Genomic DNA, 23,969 nt, shown 5'->3' on the forward strand with positions numbered 1-23,969 from the left:
TCTTAATTAATAGTTTATTTAAAATGATTTATTTAAAATAATTGATTAATACCTATAAATTTTTATTGTAAAAGTTTAATTAATTTTAGACAAAATTACAAAAATGGTCCCTATGGTTTGCCAAAAGTCACAAAGTCAGTCCCTGCTAATTTTTTTGACGAACATGGTCCGTGTGGTTTCCAAAACTTGCATCAATGGCCCTTTTTGCTGACGCCGTTATTGTTCATCTGTTAGTGTAAGGGTATTTTGGTCTTTTCAAGTAGCAGGGACTGGGTTTGTGACTATGGGTAGACCATAGGGACCATTTATGTATTTTTTTTTCTATATTTTATGTTTACGAGTTTGTGACTTTTCCACCCATTTACTTTTTAAAATATCACTTTCAACCCGTCACTTTGAACTTTGAAAAATGTTACTTTCACCCCTCTATTTTCTAAATTTTCGTGTTTAACCCCGTATTATATATAATTTGTTTTTTATTAATAACTTTTGTTCGCTAACCTAAAAAAACTATTTTTACATGTTTATTTTCATATATTTGTCGGTATAATTCAAGGTGATCAATGTTTCGACTATAATTTAGAACTTTCTTTCGTCATTTTTTTTAAAGTTACATGGTTTTTTTTTATAAAATTGTCGGTTTAAATTCGAGCTTATTTTTAAACGTAGTTTTTTTATTTTAACTTTATGTACGTTTCCTACGTATGAGACGGGTCATATATAATAACTTTCGTTTGTTAATTTTAAAAAATATATTATATTCGATATTGTCTATGTTTTGATGTATTTTTTATACATTTTGTGCTTAATTTTATATACATTCCTACATATCATTCGGGTCATATATAATAACTTTCGCTTGTTAGCTTAAAAAAATGTAGTATATTCGAATTTGTCTATGTTTCGACCTAACTTTTGTTTCATGTTTTTTACGTATCAATATAGATTCGAGTTCGTCTATATTTCGACGTAATTTTTTTTATGTTTCGTGCTTATTTTTATGTACGTGTTTTTTTCATTCATGTTTTTTTACGTCGAAATGCAACTTTTATGACTATAATCACCAAAATTCAACTTACAAAATTCAAGCTTATAATTACGCTTTTATCTATTATATGTGAACAAACTTATACGTAGAAACATACATAAAATAAGCACCAAAACGTTTTGCGAAACATATTTTTTAACGTTTTCGTGCTTTATTTTCTGTAAGTTTCCTACTTATGACTAGGGTCACATATTATATATTTTTTATTATTTAAACTTTCGTTCGTTAACTTAAAAAAATCTTACTTATTTTTATGCACGTGCTGATATAAATTTGAGTTTTTCTTTTTAATTATTTTTTATGTTTTGATTTAATTTTTTTTGTACGTTTTGGTGCTTATTTTATGTATATTCCTACGTATAAGTTTGTTCACATATAATAGATAAAGCGTAATTATAAGCTTGAATTTTGTAAGTTGAATTTTGGTGATTATAGTCATAAAAGTTGCATTTCGACGTAAAAAAACATGAATGAAAAAAACACGTACATAAAAATAAGCACGAAACATAAAAAAAATTACGTCGAAATATAGACGAACTCGAATCTATATTGATACGTAAAAAACATGAAACAAAAGTTAGGTCGAAACATAGACAAACTCGAATATACTACATTTTTTTAAGCTAACAAACGAAAGTTATTATATATGACCCGAATGATACGTAGGAATGCATATAAAATTAAACACAAAATGTATAAAAAATACATCAAAACATAGACAATCTCGAATATAATATATTTTTTAAAATTAACAAACGAAAGTTATTATATATGACTCGTCTCATACGTAGGAAATGTACATAATATTATTAAAAAAAAAAAAAAAAAAAAAAAAAAAAAAAAAAAAAAAACTACGTCGAAAAATAAGCTTGAATTTAAACCGACAATTTTATAAAAAAAAAACCATGTAACTTTAAAAAAAATAACGAAAGAAAGTTCTAAATTATAGTTGCAACGTTGATCACCTTGAATTATACCGACAAATATATGAAAATAAACACGTAAAAATAGTTTTTTTTAGGTTAGCGAACAAAAGTTATTAATAAAAAACAAATTATATATAATACGAGGTTAAACACGAAAATTTAGAAAATAGAGGGGTGAAAGTAATATTTTTCAAAGTTCAAAGTGAAGGGTTCAAAGTGATATTTTAAAAAGTAAATGAGTGGAAAAGTCACAAACTCATAAACATAAAATATAGAAAAAAAATACATAAATGGTCCCTATGGTTTACCCATAGTCACAAACTCAGTCCCTGCTACTTGAAAAGACCAAAATACCCTTACACTAACGGATGAACAGTAACGGCGTCAGCATAAAGGGCCATTGATGCAAGTTTTGGAAACCACAGGGACCATGTTCGTCAAAAAAATTAGCAGAGACTGACTTTATGACTTTTGGCAAACCATAGGGACCATTTTTATAATTTTGTCTTAATTTTATAACCGTGGTTCCCACGGGTTATAAACTAGTAGTCCAATAAATAAAAACCATTTTTGATACTTGTCATTCTCTTATATCATTTTGAGGTAATTTTAAATTAAATTATATTTATGTTATTTTGTGGCTTTTTTCTATTCTATTAAATTTTATATAATATTTAAATGTAATAAATATAAGACAAAACTTCAAAAATGGTCCCTATGGTTTCGAAAATATCAAGTTTAGTCCCTAAGTTCAAAAAACCTCACAGACGGTCCCTGTGGTTTCAAAACTTTTAACAAATGGTCCTTTTGCTAACTCCGTTAGCTTTTAGCCGTTAAGTGAAGGGCATTTCTGTCATTTCACTACCACGGGGACCATTTATTAAGTTTGTGCCTTATTTAAAAAAAAGAAAAAATATAATTATTTAATATTAAAGGGTCCCACCCTCTCTCTCTCTCTCTCTCTCTCTCTTTCTCTCTCTCTCTCTCTCTCTCTCTCTCTCTCTCTCTCTCTTCTCCTGATCTGTCTTCCTTCCTTGAAATCGCAACCCTCATTCCCGATTCTCAACCCTAAGAGAATACAAATCTATAATCAACAAACCAAAACCCAAATCTATCACCAATAAATCACTTACCCCCCCTGATATCTACTCAGAAATCTGCAAACATACGAAGACTTCTCCTTCTGATTGTAAAATTGGTTCTCAATCAAACTACCACATACTTGAGTTGGAAATTTGGTAAGCTTGATGGTGAGAACTCTTTGTCTGGTTGTCTTTGCATCAGCTCAGCTAGCGTCGGCGCCACTGAAGCCTCATACTCATTTTATGTAACATGTTTCTTCCCTAATCTAAATCCACCAACTGAAAAGGGTCGTTTACCCGATTAGAAAAGAGGAAAGAAGAAGAAACATTATAATGTTGCAGTGATATAATTGATTGCAGAATTAGAAATTGGGTTTTTCGTTTGCTTATGCTTATCTAATTTCTAGGGTTTATTGTTTCTATAAGTATTATAATGGGTTTATGCATTGTTTTTCTATAACATTGTGTTCCTGTAAACATGGTAGGGTTGTTCAGAATGACAGAAGAAAATTGAGACTAATAAAGAAGAGGTGATGGTGTTGTTGGCGTTCGTCGGAGATGTTACCTGGTTTGGGTAATGGCGAGGTACAATGGATGATGGCAAGAAATATTGGGTGATGTTGAGGGTCAAGCGGGTGGGTCGGGCAAGAGAAAAGTAGTGATTTCCGGTGATTGTATTCTCACATGGGTTACTGAGAGGTTGTAACATGTTTGATTTTGAAATTGTTTGGGATTGATTTCTTTGAACTTGTCGGAGAAGACATATCAGATGGGGGCAGGGGAGGGTAGCTGTTGGTCGGAGATAAATATAAATGGTGGTGGTGATTGTTCGTGGAAGAAGAGAAAGGGAAAAGGGTGAATCGGAAAAGCTGGAGCTCAAATTGGAATAACGGGAGTCTTCTTTGTCCGATAAAGATGCAGATTAGGCTCAACTGGAGCAGGGTAAAGAAACAGAGAGATTTCGATTCAATTAAAACACGAAATAGAGCTTTGAATCCTTATCTGATTTGGAATTTGAGGTTTGATTGATAACGAGATTCAAAACCCAGATGAAATCAAGCTTGTGGAAATTTGATTTGGAATTTGAATCTTGATCTGTTGAGGAAGAAGACGTACCAGAGAGAGAGAGGGGGGGGGGGGGGGTTGGGACCCTTTAATATTAAATAATTATATATATATATATATATATATATATATATATATATATATATATATATATATACTAGCAATTGGCCCGCGCAAAGCGGCGGCAAAAGATTAGTTTGTTATTAGAGAACATATTCTAAAAAACAGTTACCACATTGGTCAATCGATCACTGTACCAAATAAGAAACTAAATAAAAATAATTTTTATACAAGTCGATCAGTGTACCAAATAATAAAAATAATTGTTATTATCACTTAGATTATTTTTTGGTTAATATAATTTTTATACAAGACGCTTTTAAATAAGAAACTAAATAAAAATAAAGTATAAAACAACCAATATATTCTTGCTTTTAATCTTAAAAAATAATAATAATAATAATAATAATAATAATAATAATAATAATAATAATAATAATAATAATAATAATAATAATAATAATAATAATAAATTGTTAAAAGAAAATGAAAAAAAAAAGAAAGATTAAGTTAGTCTTTTTATCCTAAAGGACCAAAACTGCTATATATATATAAACCACAAGGACACAACCTATTAATTTTTTAACTTAGGGACCAAAACTTATTAACTTTTTAACTTTGGGACCAAAACTTTAATCAGATTATTTCTATAATTTACTCTAAAATAAATCGGAAAATAGTTTTGAAAAGTGTATTTGAATGGGTGGTTTTGACTTTTTATTGGTGCCTTTAAAATCTCTCTGGATAAGATTTCAAAATATAGTTAGTTTAACTTTTAATTATTATTTTAATAAGAGATAATTATACTTTAAGCTTATATATTTGTACAACTTAAAAATATTATTATTTTATTAATGGTTACTTGTACTATTAGCTTAATGACTTGAACGTCTTAAAAAAATATTATTATTATATTGAATCTATTTTTAGAAATAGTAAGATTTACTTTATAATGTAGTATATATATATATATATATATATATATATTAAATAAGGCAAAAACTTCATAAATGGTCCATGTCGTAGTGAAATGAAAGAAATGCCCTTCACTTAACGGCCAAAAGCTAACGGAGTTAGCGAAAAGGACCATTTGTTAAAAGTTTTGAAACCATAGGGACCATCTGTGAGGTTTTTTGAACTTACGGACTAAACTTGATATTTTCGGAAACCACATGGACCATTTTTGAAGTTTTAAATATAATAAAAATGCATATCAAATTCATTAATACAATTTCTCTTATAATTTCTAAATTTCTAAAATTGAATCAAATTATTTTAATTGTTTCGTTCATTAATTTTAAAAGACAAAATAATCACTTCAATTTTAATAGTTAAATATTTTTCTCTTTTTCCTTAAAAATTCAAAATTTTAAAATTTTTAGATCTTCATATTTATTTTTATTTTTTCGAATAGATTCATCTAATACATGTGTTCATAACTAATAAATAATAAATGATGTTCATTAATATATATATATATATATATATATATATATATATATATATATATATATATATATATATATATATATATATATATATATATATATATATATATATATGTGTGTGTGTGAAAAGTAAAATAGTGAAGCTAGCTAATAATAAATATTAATAACCAGTACACCTTTTAGGTTTTAAGTATCGAAATGATGATCACTTTCCTAAAGAAACATTGTACATTGTTGAAAGCGGCATCTACTTAGTTATTAAACATTTCGAAAGCACAAGAGTATTTGATCGTGGTTGCAACTCATCGTTGGCCATTCTAATCCCAATATCAACCAACCCAATCTCACTTGATGACTATCGCCCAATCAACTTAATTGGTTCTTTGTATAAAATCATAGCCAAAGTCTTGGCTGAAAGACGGAAGATAGTTATCCCTCATGTGGTTAGTCCCACCCAAACAACTTTCATCAAAAATTGTAACATCCTCGACGGGCCACTAATAATCAAATAACTAATCTTTTGGCTCAATAAAAATAAACTCAAGACATTCCTATTCAGAGTCGACTTAAAAACCCCATTTGATTTCCTATACTGGAATATCTTGATTCGGTCATGACACATATGATATTTGGTAAAAAAAAAATAGTGTAACTAAATCATGGGATGTCTTTCTTCCGTTCGCACAAATGTAATTATTAACACATCATCCTCAAAAGATTACTCGCTTAAGAGATGAGTGAGGCAGAGAGATCCTTTATCTCCCTTATTGTTTATCTTATTAGGGGTGATAGTTCTCGACCCAAACCTTAAACCAACAAGAAAATAAATAGGTTTGGGTTTAGATTTCTTATCCGCCAACCCATTTATTTCATGGGTTGGGTTGTGTTACTTATTTTGGCTCGCGGATCAACCCAAGTGTGTGTGTGTGTGTGTGTGTATATATATATATATATATATATATATATATATATATATTTCATGGGTTGGGTTGTGTTACTTATTTTGGCTCGCGGATCAACCCAAGTGTGTGTGTGTGTGTGTATATATATATACACACACACACACACACACACACACACTTGGGTTGATCCGCGAGCCAAAATAAGTAACACAACCCAACCCATGAAATATATATATATATATATATATATATATATATATATATATATATATATATATATATATATATATATATATATATATACATATATATATATATATATATATATATATATATATATATATATATATATATATATATATATATATTAAAATGAGTAAATTATACCAATCGTATTTCGTGTAGTTGCCAAAATACATGTTTAGTCTCTATTTTCAAAAATTAACTTGGACTATCCCTCATTTGTTTATAACTCATAGGCTTCATCCCCATTAACATGAAATTACTATATTGCCCTTACTAATATCTTTTCTCATTTATTTTTTTATTTATTATAATTTATTATTTATAAATTTTAGAAAATAAAAGGGTCCTTTCTCTCTCTTTTAATTTATTGGAAAATAAATTTCTTCTTTCTCCTCTTAACCCTCCAAGAACCACCAACAATCAACCATCAATCTCCACTACCATTGATCAAACCTACAGTTGAATATCAACCATCAAAACTTAAACCCCAAAAACTATATTCATATCTAAAACTCAACCTTTCCTAGATGACGAACCCAATCAGATCTGCATTTGAATATGCATTACTAGAGAGAAGGGGATCATAGACGAATGTGATTCATATAGGAGAAGAAGAAAATTCATATCGGAATAGAAGTAGATAAAGATCAGAAACTCAAACCCAATAATCACTGTTACTCTCCACCACCACAACCACCATCTCTAAAACTTGAACCTAGATCGGCGGGTGGTGGTGTTGTTACTATATCTCGTACGATTGCTTACTCTCTACAAGACCATAAAACAACACGTATTTTGGAAGCGATGTTGAGATCTCTAAGTACTTATACTTAAAGATCAAGGAGTTGTCGGGTGATGATTTATCGAAGGTGGAACTGAATAGCTTCTCGTCATTCGATTTCATTCTCACAACAAACAAGAATGGTTTGGAGATGTAGTTGAAGTTTAATTACCTCTAGAGAACTCGAAGACGGTGATCACGATTTTCCTTGACCGGCCGATGGTTTGTATTGATGGAATGGGAGGTTGGTCTCATTGGTAAGATATCGGACGAAACTTCCTATCGTTCTTGTTGTTCATCAATTATGTGTAACGTCAACTACACAAAAGCTTCACGGTGATTAAGTTTCTTTGTTAAATAATTGAGGAAAGAGGAATTAAAATAAGGTGGATCGGCTTTTTATTTTATCTTTTTATATTATAAATAATTTTAAGAAAAAAGTAAAAATCGAAAGTTCTTGTATGCCCAACTGTCACTATAGAATGATATTGTTAATTGATGGGCTCAAAACCTAACACTTGTGTATGAATCTAATAGAAACCTGGAATAATAACCCAAGTATTTGAAAACTAGTAACTAATATTACTTATCGAGTTTTTCTCTAAGAATAATGCTCTCGGAAAGAGAACGAGTACAATGATTCAGGACTCACCAAGAACTCTAATTTTATCTCTACGGAAACTCTATCTCTCAAAAATAATATAATGCATCAACTCTCAACTAATGGGAGATGCTAGTATAAATACTAGTCTAACTAAGGAGATAAGATTTCTTCATATTTTTCATATATTCTATTTAACTCAAGTCCCTGATTTGAAATCATTAATGATAAATGTAGATATGTATTTAAGGAATGGATCAAATTAGGTATGCAAAATGTTTCTTCACCAAGTAAATCTGAGCAACTCGAAATTCGGACAACAACATCAACACAACATACACCGTGTCTCTAGAACCCATATGATACAACATCAACCTACCGACCGTTGCCCCAAAGGATCCATTTGCACTCGTACCATATGCACTTATACCCCGTTCCCCTTGGCTGATTATCGAGAACACATGGAAGGAGAAGTCTCTTGTCTTGTTCCATGACACTTGAGTGATGGTTGGAACCCCCATCACTTGTCTTGTTCCATTATCGAGAACACACGGAAAGAGAAGTCTCTTTTCTTGTTCCATCACATGATCCATATATAACCTCGAGTTTGAAGACGCAACCCACCAACCATATGATGCAGGGTCCCATTTCAAAGAACATATGAAAATTAGCAAGTCGTGTATGTCGGACCCATATGAAACTACATCGAGCTAACGACTCCTACTCCAAAGGATCCATATGCACTCATACCGCGTGGCCCTCTGGTTGATGACTGATAACAAATGGAAGGAGAAGTCTCAGCTCTCATTCCATGATACTAGAGTGATGGCCGGAACCCCTAGCGCATGATCCATATAAAACTTCGAGTTTGAAAATGCAGCCCTCCACCCATACAATGCAGTGTACCATGTTGAAGAACTTAAAAAATCAGCAAGTCGTGTCTCTTGTACCCATATGATACTACATCGAGCTAACGACCATTACCCTAAAGGATACATATGCACTCGTACTGCATGCCCCCTTGGCTGATGATCAAGAACACACGGAAAGAGAAGTCTCGTGTCTGGTTCAATGACACTCTAGTGATGTTTGGAACCTCCAACACATAATTGATATATATTACCTCAAGTTTGAAAAAGCTACCCCCCGTAGCCATATGATGCAGGGTCCCATGTTGAAGAAAATAAGAAAATCAGTAACTTGTGTCTCTAGAACCTGTATGATACTACATTAAGCTGAAAAACGCTGCCCCAAAGGATCCATATGCACTCGTACCAGATGCACACATACTAGATGCCCCTATGACTGATGATCGAGAATGCACGAAAGGAGAAGTCTCATGTCTCATTCCATGACACTAGAGTGATGGCCAGAACCCCCACACCTATATGATGCAAAGTCCTAATCTAAGAACCTAAGAAAATCAACATGCCGTGTATGTCGGTCCCATATGATACTACATCGAGCTGACGACTCCTGCCCCAAAGGATCCATATGCACTCACACCACACACACTCGTACTGTATAGCTCTTTGGACGATGATCAAGAACACACAAAAGGAGAAGTATTGTGTCTCATTCAGTAATAATAACGTGATGACCGGAACCCCCGGAGCATCATCCATATATAACCTCGAGTTTGAAAATGCAGCCCCCCGCACTCATACGATGCAGTGTCCCATGTCGAAGAACATAAGAAAATCAGCAATCCATGTCTCTTATACCCATATGATACTACATTTAGCTGACTAACGCTACCCTAAATGATATATATGCACTAATCCCACATGAACTCATGTTGTGTGGCCCTATGGATGATATTCAAGAACACATGGAAGGAAAAGTCTCATGTATCATTCCATGACTCTAGAATGATGACTGGAACCCCCAATGCGTGATCCATGCATAACTTCGAGTTTAAAAATGCAACCCCCCACATCCATACGATGCAGGGTCCCATGTCGAAGAACATAAGAAAATCAGCCACTCGGACCCATTTGATACTACATCGAGTTGAAGACAGCTTCCCAAAGGATCCATAAGCACTCGTACCACATGCACTCAAACCGCGTGCCCCCCTGAATGATGATTGAGAACACACAGAAGGAGAAGCCTCGTGTCTCGTTCCATGAGACTAGACTGATGGGATGAACCCTCCAATACACGATCCATATATAACCTCGAGCTTGAAGACGCATTCCCTACACCCATACGATGCAGGGTCTAGACTCGAAGAACACAACAAAATCAGTAAGCCGTGTCTCTCGGACCATGCGTTTGGGGCCCCAAAGAGTCCATATGTACTCGTACCACATGTACTCATACCGTGTGGCCCCCGTGATGATGATCGAGAACACACCTAGGGAGAAGTCTCGTTGTTGCATGAAACTAGAGTGATGGAAGAAACCCTTAACGCATGATCTATATATAACCTCAAGTTTGAAGATGCAACCCCCACACCCATATGATGCAGTGTCTTATGTCAAAGAACATAAGAAAATCATCAATCCGTATCTCTTAGACCCATATGATACTACATCGAGCTAACAACAGGTGCCCTAAAGGATCCATATTGGAACGTACCTCATGCACTTGCACTGCGTAGCCCTCGTGGATAATGATCGAGCATAAAAGGAAGGAGAAGTCATGTGTCTCGTTCGAGAACACTAGAGTGATGGACGGAACCCCCAACACATGATACATATATAACCTCGAGTTTAAAGATACAACCCCTTTCACCCATATAATGTAGGGACACATGTCAAAGGGCATAAGAAAATCAGTAATTTGTGTCTCTCAGACCGTTATGATACTACATCGAGCTGACGACCATTGAAAAAAAGGATCCATATTCACTCGTACCGCGTGGCCCCCTGGATGATGATCGAGAACACATGGAAAGAGAATGTGTCTAGTTCGATGAGACTATAGTGATGGCCAGAACCCCCAGGATATGAACCATATATAACCTCGAGCTTGAATACGCAACCCCCCGGGATGATAAGAAAATTAGCAAGTCGTGTCTGTCGGAGAAGTCTCATGTCTTGTACCAAAGGATCAATATGCACTTATACCATCTACCCCCCAGGATGATGATCAAGAGCCCATAGAAGGAGAATTTTCATGTCTCGTTCCATAATTAGAGTGATTGTCGGAACCCCCAACACATGATTAATATACAACCTCAAGTTTGAAGACGTAGCTCCCGCACCTATACGATGCAGGGTCCCAGGTTAACAAACATTAGAAAATCAACGAGCCGTGTCTCGGTCCCATGTGATACTAAATCCAGTTCATGACCGGTGCCGCAAAGGATCCATATGCACTCATACCACGTGGTCCCCTGGAAGATGATCAAGAACACACAGAATGAGAAGTCTCATGTCTCGTTAAATAACACTAGAGTGATGGACGGAACCAGCAACACATGATCCATATACCCTCGAGAGTGAAGAGGTAGCCCTCCGCACCCATACGATGTAGGGTCACATATCAAAAAACATAAGAAAATCAGCAGGTCGTGTCTATCGGAACCATATGATACTACATCAAGCTTACGACCGCTGCCCTAAAGGATCCATATGAACTTGTACCACCTCCAAATGTACTGTGTAGCCCCCTCGTTGACGATCGAGAATATACAGAAGGATAAGTCTCGTGTCTCATTCCATGACACTAGAGAGAAGCCAGAACCCCAAGCGCATGAACCATATATAACCTTGAGTTCGAAGATGCACCCGCACCCCCGCACCTACACGATGTAAGGTCCCACGTCGAAAAACATAATAAAATCAGCAAGCGTGTCTCTGGGACCCATATGATTAAACATCGAGCTACATACCACTGCCCCAAAGGATCCATATGCACTCGTACGACATGCACTCGTTCCGCGTTCCCCCTGGCTGATGATTGAGAACACAAGGAAGGAGAAGTCTTGTATCTCATTCCATGACATTAAAGTGACGGACGGAACCCCGAATGCATGATCCATATATAACATCGAGTTTGAAGACGCAGCCCCTCGAACCCATACGATACAGGGGCCCAAGTCGAAGAACATAAGAAAATTAGCATGTCGTGTCTCTCGGACCCATATGATAAAATATCGAGTTGACAACCGCTTCCCTAAACAATCCATATAGAGTCATAACTTGCCCCCTGGCTGATGATCAAGAACACACAGAACGAGAAGTCTCTTGTCTTATTCCATGACACTAGAGTGATGACGGGAACCTAAAAGCATGATCCATATATGACCTTGGTTTTGATTATGTAACCCCGTGCACCCATATGATGCAGGTTCCCATGTCGAAGAACGTAAGAAAATCAAAAAGACGTGTATCTCGGACCCATATGATACTACATCGAGCAGATGACCGATGCCCTAAAGGATCCATATGCACTCGTACCACATACACTCGTTCGACGTAGCCCTATGGATGATGAATGAGAAAACACTTATGGAGAAGTCTTGTGTCTCGTTCCATGATACTAGAGTGATTGTCGGAAGCCCCAACGCATGATCTATATATAACCTCGAGTTTGAAGACATATCCCTTGCACAAATATAATGCAGGGTCCCATCTCGCAGAACATAAATACATCAGCAAGCCGTGTCTCTAAGACCCATATGATACTACATCGAGCTACGACTAGCACCCCAAAGGATCCATATGTATTTGTACCACATGCGCTCATACTGCATGCCCCCTGGTTGATGATCGAGAACACACATAAGGAGAAGTCTCATGTCTCCTTCCATGACACTAGAGTGATGGATGGAATCCCCAACACATGTTCCATATATAACCTCGAGTTTAAAGACACAAACCCTTGCACCCATAAGGAGTAGTCTAGTACCGCGAGGCCCCATGGCTGATGATCAAGAATATAAGGAAGGAGAAGTCTCGTTTCACGTTCGATGACACTAGAGTGATGGAAAGAAACCCTAATGCATGATCCATATATAACCTCGAGTTTGAAGACGCAACGCTTACACTGATACATTGCAGGGTCCCATATTGAAGAACATAAGAAAATCAGCAAAATGTGTCTCTTGGACCCTTATGATATTACATAAAGCCGACGAACACTTCCCTAAAGGATCCATATGCACTCGTATCACATGCACTCATACCGCATGGCCCCCTAGCTGATGATGGGGAACACACAGAAAGAGAATTATCTTGTCTCGTTCCATGACACTAGAGTGATGGACGAAATCCCTAACACGTAATCCATATCTAATCTTGAGTTTCAAGATGCAACCCCCCGTACCCATATGATGCAGGGCCCCATCTCGAAGAACATAAGAAAATCAGCATGATGTGTCTCTTGGACCCATATGATACTACATCGAGCTAAAGACCGCTGCCCCAATGGATCCTTATGCACTCGTACTGCGTGGCCCTCTGACTGTTGATTGAGAATACGCGTAAGGAGAAGTCTTGTGTATCATTCTGTGATACAATAGTGATGGTCGGAACCCCCAACATATGATCCATATATAAGCTCGAGTTAGAAGATGTAGTCCCTTGAGACCCATACGATGCATTAACTCATCTCGAAGAACATAATAAAATTAGCAATCCATGCTCTTGGACCCGTATGATACTACATTTAGATGAAGTCCGCTTCCCGAAAGGATCCATATGCACTCGTACCATGTAGCCCCCTGGATGATGATAGATAACTCATAGAATGAGAAGTCTCGTGTCGCATTCCATGACACTTGAGTTATGGCCAGAACCTCCAATGCATGATCCATATATACCCTTGAGTTTTGTGGACGCAACACTACACACCCACACGATGCAGGGTCGCATGTCAAAAAAGATAAGCAAATAATCAAGTCGTGTCTCTCGGATCCATATGATACTACTTTGAGCTAACGATCACTTCCCTAAAGGATCCATATGCACTCGTACCAAATACACTTGTACTATGTGGCCCCCTGGCTAATGATCGAGAACATATGGAAAGAGAAGTCTCGTGTCTCGTTCCATGCCACTAGAGTGAAGGACGGAACCCCCAACACATGATCCATATAACATTGAGATTGAAGACGCAGGGTCCCATGTCGAAGAACATAAAAAATCAAGAAGTCGTGTCTCTGGGACACATATGATACAACATTGAGCTGACGACCTCTTCCCCAAAGGATCCATTCACACTCGTAACACATACATTTGTACTATGTGGCCCCTAGCTGAAGATCAAGAACACAAGGGATGAGAAGTCTCGTGTCTTTCTCCATGCCACTAGAGTGATGGACGGAACCCCCAACACTTGATCCATATATAACCTCAGGTTTGAAGATGCATCTCATTGCACCCATACGATGTAGGGTCCCATGTCGAAGAACATAAGAAAATCAGTTTGCCGTGGGTATCAGACCCATATGATATAATATCGAGTTGATGACCACTGCCCCAGAGAATCTATATGGACTCTTAACTCGTAGGGATTTGGCTGATGATCGAGAACAAACATAAAGAGAAATCTCATGTCTCGTTCCATGACACTAGAGTAATGGCCGGAACCCCAACACAAGATCCTTATTTAACCTCAAGTTTGATGTTGCAACCCCCACACCGATATGATGCAACATCCCATGTCTAAGAATGTTAGAAAATCAGAAAGTCGTGTCTTTCGGAACCATATGATTCTACATCGAGCTGATGTCCGCTGCCCCAAAGGATCCATATGCACTCGTACCACGTAGCCCCCTGGATGATGATCGAGAACACACATAAAGAAAAGTCTCATGTCTCCTTCCATGACACTGGAGTGATGGACAAAACCCCTAACACATGATCCATACGTAACCTTGAGTTTAAAGACACAACCCCCACCCCTATACAATGCAATGTCTCATGTCGAAGAGCATAAGAAAATTACCAAGTCGTGTCTCTCGGAACCATATGATACTACATCGTACTGGTGAAATGTGCCCTAAAGGATCCATATGTACTCGTACCACATGCATTCGTGCCGCATGGCCCCATGGCTGATGATCGAGAATAGAAGGATGGAGGAGTCCCGTGTCACGTTCAATGATACTAGAGTGATGGACGGAAACCCTTACGTATGATCCATATATAACCTCGAGTTTGAAGACGCAACCCCCATACCCATACGTTGCAAGGTTTCATATCAAAGAACATCAGAAAATTAGAAAGTTGTGTCTCTCACATACACTCGTACCGCGTGACCCCCTGGATGATGATTGAGAACACATAGAAAGAGAATTATCATGTCTCATTCCATGTAACTAGAGTGATGGCCAGAACCCACGTCCTATCTTGAAAAACATATGAAAATCAGCAAGTTGTGTCTATTCGAACCATATGATACTACATCGAGCTGACAACCCTTGCCCCAAAGAATCCATATGAACTCGTACCGCGTGGCCCTCTAGAAAATGATCGAGAACAAACGTAAGGAGAAGTCTCGAGTCTTGTTCTGTGATACTAGAATGATGGCCAAAACCCCCAACGCATGGTCCATACATAACCTTGTGTTTGAAGACGCAACCCCTCGGACCCATACGATGCAGTGTATCATGTCGAAGGCCATAAGAAAATCAGCAAGCCGTGTCTCTTGGACCTATATGATACCACATCGAGCTCACGACAGGTGCCCTAAAGGATCCATATGTACTCATACTGCATGTACTAATACCACGTAGCCCCCTGGCTGAGGATCGAGAACAGAAGGAATGAGAAGTCCCATGTCTCGTTCGATGACACTTGAGTGATGAATGGAAAACCCAATGCTTGATCCCTATATAAGACGCAGGGTCCCATGTCGAAGAACATAAGAAAACCAGCGAGTTGTGTCTCTTGGACCCTTATGGTACTACATTGAGATAACAACCGCTGTCTCGAAGGACCCATATGCATTCATATCACATGCACTTGTAACGTGTAGCCCCCTGGATGATGATCGAGAACACATGGAAAGAGAATGTGTCTCTTTCCAAGACACTAGAATGATGGCTTGAACCCCCTGCACATGATCCACATATAACCTCGAGTTTGAAGACGCTGCCCCCCGTGCCCATATGATGCACGGTCCCATGTCGATGAACATCAGAAAATCATCAAGTCGTGTCTGTCGGACCCATATGATACTACATCGAGCTAACATCCCTTACCCCAAAGGATCTTTATGCATTCGTACCACATGCACTTGTTTCGTCAGGCCCTCTGGCTGATGATCGAGAACACACGCAAGGAAAAGTCTTGTGTCTTGTTCCAAGATACTAGATTGATGGCCGGAACCCCTAACGCATGACCCATATATAAGATCTAGATTAAAGACGCACCACTCCCCCTGCTCCCCTATGATGTAGTGTATCATGTCGAAGAACATAAGATAATCTACAAGTCGTGTTTCTCGGACCCATATGATACTAAATCGAGTTGACGACCGCTTGCCCAAAGGATCTATATGCACTCGTACCATATAGCCCCTTGGATGATGATCAAGAACACATAGTAGGAGAACTCTCATTTCTCGTTCCATGACATTAGAGTAATGGTCGGAACCCTAACGCATGATCCATATACAACTTCTAGTTTAAAGACGCAACCACCCGCTTGCATACGATACAAGGTATCATGTTCAAGAACAAAAGAAAATCAGCATGTCGTGTCTCAGTCCCACATGATACTAAACTAAGTTGACGATCGGTGCCCCAAAGGATCCAAATGCACTCGTACCGCATGGTGCCATGGCAGATGATCGAGAACACAAGAAAGGAGAAGTTACGTTTCTCGTTCCATGACAATTAAGTGATGGACGAAACCCCCATCATATTATCCATATATAACCTCGAGTTTGAAGATGCACCCCCAAACCCATATGATGTAGGGTCCCATCTCCAAAAACATAATAAAATCAACAAGTTTTGTCTATCGGACCCATATGATATTACATCGACCTGATGAGCCCTGCCTAAAGGATCCTTATGTACCGGTGACCCTTTGGCTGATGATAGAGAACACACATAAGGAGAAGCCCCGTGTCTTATTATGTAATACTGGAATGATGGCCGGAACCCCCAACACATGATCCATATATAACCTCGAGCTTGAAGATGCAGCCCCTGGATCCATACGATGTAGTGTCTCACGTCAAAGAACATAAGAAAATCTATAAGTCGTGTCTCTTGGACCCATATGATACTACATAGAGCTCACGACAGGTGGCCTAAAGGACCCATATGTACTTGTATCGCGTAGCCCCCCTAGATGATGATCGAGAATAGAAGGAAGGAGAAGTCTCGCGTCTCGTTCGATGAAAATTGAGTGATGAATGGAATCCTCAATACATGATACCTATATAACCTCGAGTTTACGACGTAGGGTCCTATGTCGAAGAACATAAGAAAATCGCGAGTTGTTTCTCTCAAGCCCTTATTTTACTACATCGAGATAATGACCTATTCCCTAAAGGATCCATATGCACTTGTATCACATGCACTCGTACCATGTAGCCCCCTAGATGATGACCAAGAACAAATGGAAACATAATGTGTCTCTTTCCATGACACTAGAGTGAAATTCTTCGTAAATTTTAAAATAATATTGTTATTCCCTATGTGAGTCGTTACAACCAGGCTAATGCGACTAAAGCGCCTGTCTTGAGCTTCTTCAGGCATCGGTTTCTAATAAGATATTTGTCACCCTAGACTGGCTCATCTAGCTGTAGCAAACAACTCAGATGTGGGGGTGTCAACCCCGTATAGATCTATACACAATTACCTCGCTGTCCCTCCAGGAGACTATGGTTATAAATACAGGACTTACAATGTACACTAAGTAGGTACGGTGAAGGAGTGTCTCACAGGAGCCTTAACAAAAATTTTACGCGAATTTATCGAATAATTCCTATGGGGTTCTTAGTGTTAATTTATGACTACGGTTTTATGACGCATGGATATTTTTGTCGTATAACTCTATTTTGCGTACCAATTTTATTGAATTATTCATAACAATATTTATAAATAATTACTAATGGGTTGTCAACTTGCAATATGTGTTGTAAAAGTAACAAAATACTCTAGGTTTTAGCCCTTTGAAATAGTACAACCTTTTACAATTATTTTACTACTAAAAACTGTATTTTAGTAAAATATTCAAGTGGGATGGTGGGTTTTTAACACACCAAAATTTGTTTGAGTGTCTTGTAACACCAAAAATACTCTATTTTTGTTGTGACTAGAAGTTGTCACAATTTACGCAAAATTACATAAAACCTTGAAATTTATTATGTTTCAACAATTCTGCAAGTATTAGTGGTAAAAATTTACATATCTAAAAACTTACCATTTTGAGTGTAAACTCTCATATTTTGCCATCTTTCAAGATTTTATAACCAAAAATGCTTTAACATTTTCTTTGACATTATTTGTGTTTTTTACCACACATTATAAGAAACCATTTTCACTTAGCAACTTGTTTCAGTTGTAACATGATACCAAAATATGTGAAACTACACAAAGATAACTTTGTTCCAACAACTTGAGACTTTGTGAAAATATCGAGTTTAAGGAGTGTTAGCATGAAATAATAACATTTCAACACACCTAGACATAGAAACATACAAGTTCATGCAAATATCCAAGGATTTAAAAAAAGACTTGACTTGTTCCCCCCCCCCCCCCCCAAAAAAAAATGACGAAAACTTGAAAAAAGAATGGGATATGAAGCTCACCTTGAGTAGTTGAAGGGTGTAGTTAAAGTGATGAGGTGAAAGTTTTGATCCTAAACACTTGGAGCGTTTGATGAACTTGTGAAGATTATGATACCCTAGAGTTGTTAACACATAATGTCATGTGTAAATGGAAGGAAATCAACAAGATAATGGGTAGGATCACTATACAAACTCAAAATACTTACTAGGATTTAGGAAATGCCTTGAAAAATTAAGTATCCTTAAAGCTTGAAGCTTGAGTTCTCAGATAGCAAATTTGGGATTTCTCAGTAAGTGCAAATGGGAACTGTGATATGGAAAAAGGGTTTTCGTTCCTTAGTAAAAGAGAGAAGGTTGACATGATGTTTGATTGGGTTACTGGAGGATTATGCTTTGTTATTTGATGGTTAATACGTGTTTAATTGTGATTGCCTTGGAAAGGTTGAAATATCCCACCCTAAAGTCAAATGTAATTTTCTTTTCCTTAATTCTAAACCGTAAACACCTCAAAACATTCAAGCATGGTCGTAAACACATGTGTTTATGCCCTAGGATGGTTTTCCCTTTGAGTTTACGTCCAATATGTGGTCCACCAAGGGTGTTTACGTCCCTAAAGTGGGTTTCCTTTTGGGTTTACGACCAAGAGTGGCCCAAGTAAGGGTGTTTTCGGCCCATTATGGCCGAATAGAGGTGTTTATGGTCAAGGTTGATTTCCATAAATGTGTTTACGTTTTGGATGATTTTTATAGATGTATATATGCTTCTAGTGATTAGGAAACTCAAAATAATTGCCTTAAAGTTCAAGCATTCAATGTTCCAATATAAACACAAGTCCTTATGTCTATATCATGTGATTCTTATTTAATTTGCAATAATCATTAGGGCTTAGGGTAACATGAACTCCAATTATATATCATAATTGTATTATAGCTAAAACATTTGCGTATACAAGACCCTTGGACTTGGTTTTGACCTTAAATTTCTAGTTGTGACATATGTAAATGTATTGGTAAAATTCAATGTAATTTAATTAATGTTATTACAAACGATTCAATTAATGTTCTCACTCTGAATGATAAAGAACTACTAAAAAGCTTAGATTCTATTAAAAATAAAAATAATCAAGAATTAATTATTAAACAAATGCTTAATAAGAAAGAGAGTGACACTATTGTATTCAATAATACTGAATTATTTAATCTCAATAACGTATTTGAAATATTTTCTAAAGAAAAACCTTCTACTCAATAACTTCAAGAAGAATTAAAATTAGTTAAACAAGAAATAAAACAAATAAAAAATAAATTATTATTAAAGGAAAAAGGAAAACAATTCCTAACAAATAGAAATAATTTTCAAGAAATCAAAAACCAAGAAGAAAAATGAAGAAGTATTAATTGGAAGGATTATCAATTCACAACTTTATCAAAAATGAAAAACTCGGATTACTTTAGTAAAAGAGAATTTTCAATTCAAGATTGATAGTGGTCCAGACATGAATTGCATCCAAGAAGGAATAATTCCTGCTCACTTTTGTGAATAAACTTCTTCTAGATTAAATGAAGCAGGTGGCTCAAAATTAATTGTAAATTATAAAGTTTCGGATGTTCATATTTGTAATGATCAAGACTATTGTTTGAAAACCCATTTAATTTTTGTAAAAAATCTCACTTCTCCTCTAATTCTAGGAATACCTTTTATTACTACTATATATCCATGAAAATTAAATTAAAACTAATATTTTTGGAAAAGAAATTATGTTCAAATTTTTTGAACCTATTCAATACTAAAATATAAATATACTCAATTATAAAACAAAACAAGCTAAATATATTATTAACTAAATAAATGATCTTCGTATAATTAATCAATTAGAAGAAAAGCATATTCGAGACAGAATAACAACTTTAAAATCATAATTTGAAAATAATGTTTGTTCTAATATTCCAAATGCCTTTTCGAACAGAAAACAACATAGTTTCAAATTACCTTACATTAAAATTTCAAATGAAAAAGACATTCCTTCAAAATCATGATCCATTCGTATGAATAATGAATTAGAAATTCATTGTTAAAAAGAAATTCAAGACTTGTTAGATAAAAAACTTATAAGACCTTCTAAGTCACCATGGTCCTATTTGGCCTTTTATGTTATGAATACAGCCAAATTAGAAAGAGGATCACCCATATTGGTTATCAATTATAAACTTCTAAATACAGTTTTAGAATGAATTAGATATCATATTCCTAAAAAAAGATATTTATTGAAAATACATTATGATTCAAAAATATTTTCAAAATTTGATTGAAATCAGGGTATTGGCAAATACAACTTCATGAATCTGATAAATATAAAACTGGTTTTAGTGTTCCTTTTGGACATTATGAATGGAATGTTATGCCTTTCGGATTAAAAAATGCTCCTTCTGAATTTCAAAATATTATGAATGATATTGTCGTTCATATAAACAGTTTCTCTATTGTTTATATTGTTGATGTTCTTATATTTTCAAAATCTATTGACCAACATTTTAGACATCTAAACATATTCCAAGATCTAATTTATAAAAATGGTGTAGTCGTGTTGGCAATAAAAATTACATCTATTTAAATACCAAAATACACTTTTTAGGACATGACATGTAATGCCTAGTTCCTGGTACGTATTTAATTTAGTAATTATTCAAATTATAAGAGCAACTTGACAAGTTGGAAGCCACAAACTCATCGAGTAAAGACCATATGGTCCGCATGATTTATGTAACCTACTCGACGAGTTGAGAGGCCTCAACTCGGCGAGTAGGCTGACAGAGCTAAAACCCTAATTTCTGGGATTTGCACCTTATTTAAGCATCTTAAATCCTCCATGTTGGCCTCATTTCCAGCCTACAAGTCCCAAACCCTAAATCCATAAACCCTAATGCTATTGTGGGTATTTGTGAGCCATTCTAAGTGTTTTAGTGGGTGTTTTGAAGCCATTGGAAGAAGGAAAAGCTTGAGGACACAAGAAGGAGTTGTAGATCCAAAATCTTAGCTTCATTCTCGACATTTTTATGGTATCAAGTCTGAACCTTTCCTTGTGGTTATTTAGATCTTCTTTTGGGGCTATTTTGAGTGGTTTTGACCCAAGTTCCTTGGTCCTTAGGAGTTGGATATCCCAAATGAGTTTATACTTCAAGTCGCATGCAATCTATAGACCATCATTTTGGTCATTTGAAGCCGTTATGGCCATGCATGTGGATAAAGTTCAAGACTTTATGTGATTATTTATCCTTTAGAGTCCAGATCTATGATCTCAGGGTCTAGCTCTTAGTTTTGATGGTGTTTGGATTAAGACCTTGAACCTTTTAGATTAGGGTTTGAGCTAAATCCTTTTAGAAGGGGTATCCAGGGGTAAAGTTGGAAACTTTACCCTTATAGAGGCTTTTTCAGTAGAGATTCGAAGTTTAGGGCTCAAATTTCAGGGACAATGGCTTAATGAATTAAGGGATTAACATACTGAAGAACTCGACGAGTTCAAGGATGGACTCGATGAGTTGAAATGAAGTATCATGATTTTGTAATAGGGAAGGACTCGACGAGTTCATGGAAGAACTCGACGAGTTGGAATGCGAAATCACGATTCTGTATTCATGAGAACTCGATGAGTTGAAGGGTAAACTCGATGAGTTGAGGCAACTCGGGGCGTTGACTTTGACTTTGACTTGACCAAAATTGACGCTTAAGAGTTGTGAGTATGGAATGGTATCTAAGGGGCTATTTTGATTCAGGGAGCGAGTAGAGCTGATTCCGGGCAGAGACATTGTAGCTATCATCCGACAGTGAGGTGAGTTTCCTTCTGTATGAATGGTCGAAGGCACTAATGTTGGCCCGTATATGTATGCTAGTATGTTCTGGACCAAGGTCTGATGACGGGTAGTGTCCGATATAGGTTTATATGTTTCTGGATTCTAATCCGATGTCGGATTGTGCCCAAGGAATGTTTGAATGCTTAATGTCTTCGTGATTCTTGTATGTGTACATTTAGTATGTTTCCGAACTTTAGTCTGATGTCGGGCAAAGCCTGCGGAATGTTTATATGCTACCGGATTTCGGTCCGATGTCGGGCGGGGCCCGATCAATGTTTATATGTTTATGTTATGTGATTATTTAAGTGTACTTGTTGATATGTTTATATGTATATCGAGCTTTGCTCGATGCTGGGCGGGGCCCAATGCCGGACTTTATCCGATGCCGAACGGCTCCCGATGAAGTGGGAAAGGCCCATGATATGCTATGATGTGATTATGTGATTATGTGTATGGTGTGTGGTAGTTTGGGGAGACTCACTAAGCTTTGTGCTTACAGTTTTTAGTATTGGTTTCAGGTACTTCCGGTAGCAAGGGGAAGAGCTCGGGATGACTACAGTGCACACATCATTTTGTTTAGCCTGGGATGTTTTTACTCTGATATATTGATATGTGTTTTGATGTGATACTCTGATTTGATACTATGACTTATGTTTTTGGATGAAATGATTTTGATAACTATGGTTATTTTAATAAATAAAAATGAAATTTTTGGTCATGATTTTTGGGATGTTACATGACATCATTAAAAACACCATTAGATCAATAACAAGAAGTTTAGAATTTTTAAGTAGATTCCTTGATGAAAATAAAGATAAAAAACAACTTCAACGTTTCTTAAGATGTTTAACTAGATACATGACTTTTTCAAACGTTTGAGAACTATATGCAAGCCTCTTTAGAATAGAAAGATAATCCAAAACCATGGACTCAAAAACATACTAATATAGTTAAACATATTAAACAAAAAATTCCAACATTACTATGTTTAAATTTACCCCATCCAAATGCAAAAATCATAGTTGAAACTGATGCTAGTGATATTAGATTTGGAGGTATATTAAAACAAAAAATTATAGACTGAAAACGTGAACAACTAGTTCGATATTTTTCCGGTGCCTGGAATACCCAAAGAAACTATTCAACGGTCAAAAAAGAATTTTAAGCATCGTTCTATGCATCAAAAAAGTTTCAAGATTATTTATTTATGAAATAGTTTTTATTAAGAATTGATTGTCAGTCTGCAAAATCAATTTTAGAA

Source organism: Lactuca sativa, chromosome 6, assembly GCF_002870075.4.
Source record: "Lactuca sativa cultivar Salinas chromosome 6, Lsat_Salinas_v11, whole genome shotgun sequence".
Lineage (NCBI taxonomy): Eukaryota > Viridiplantae > Streptophyta > Magnoliopsida > Asterales > Asteraceae > Lactuca > Lactuca sativa.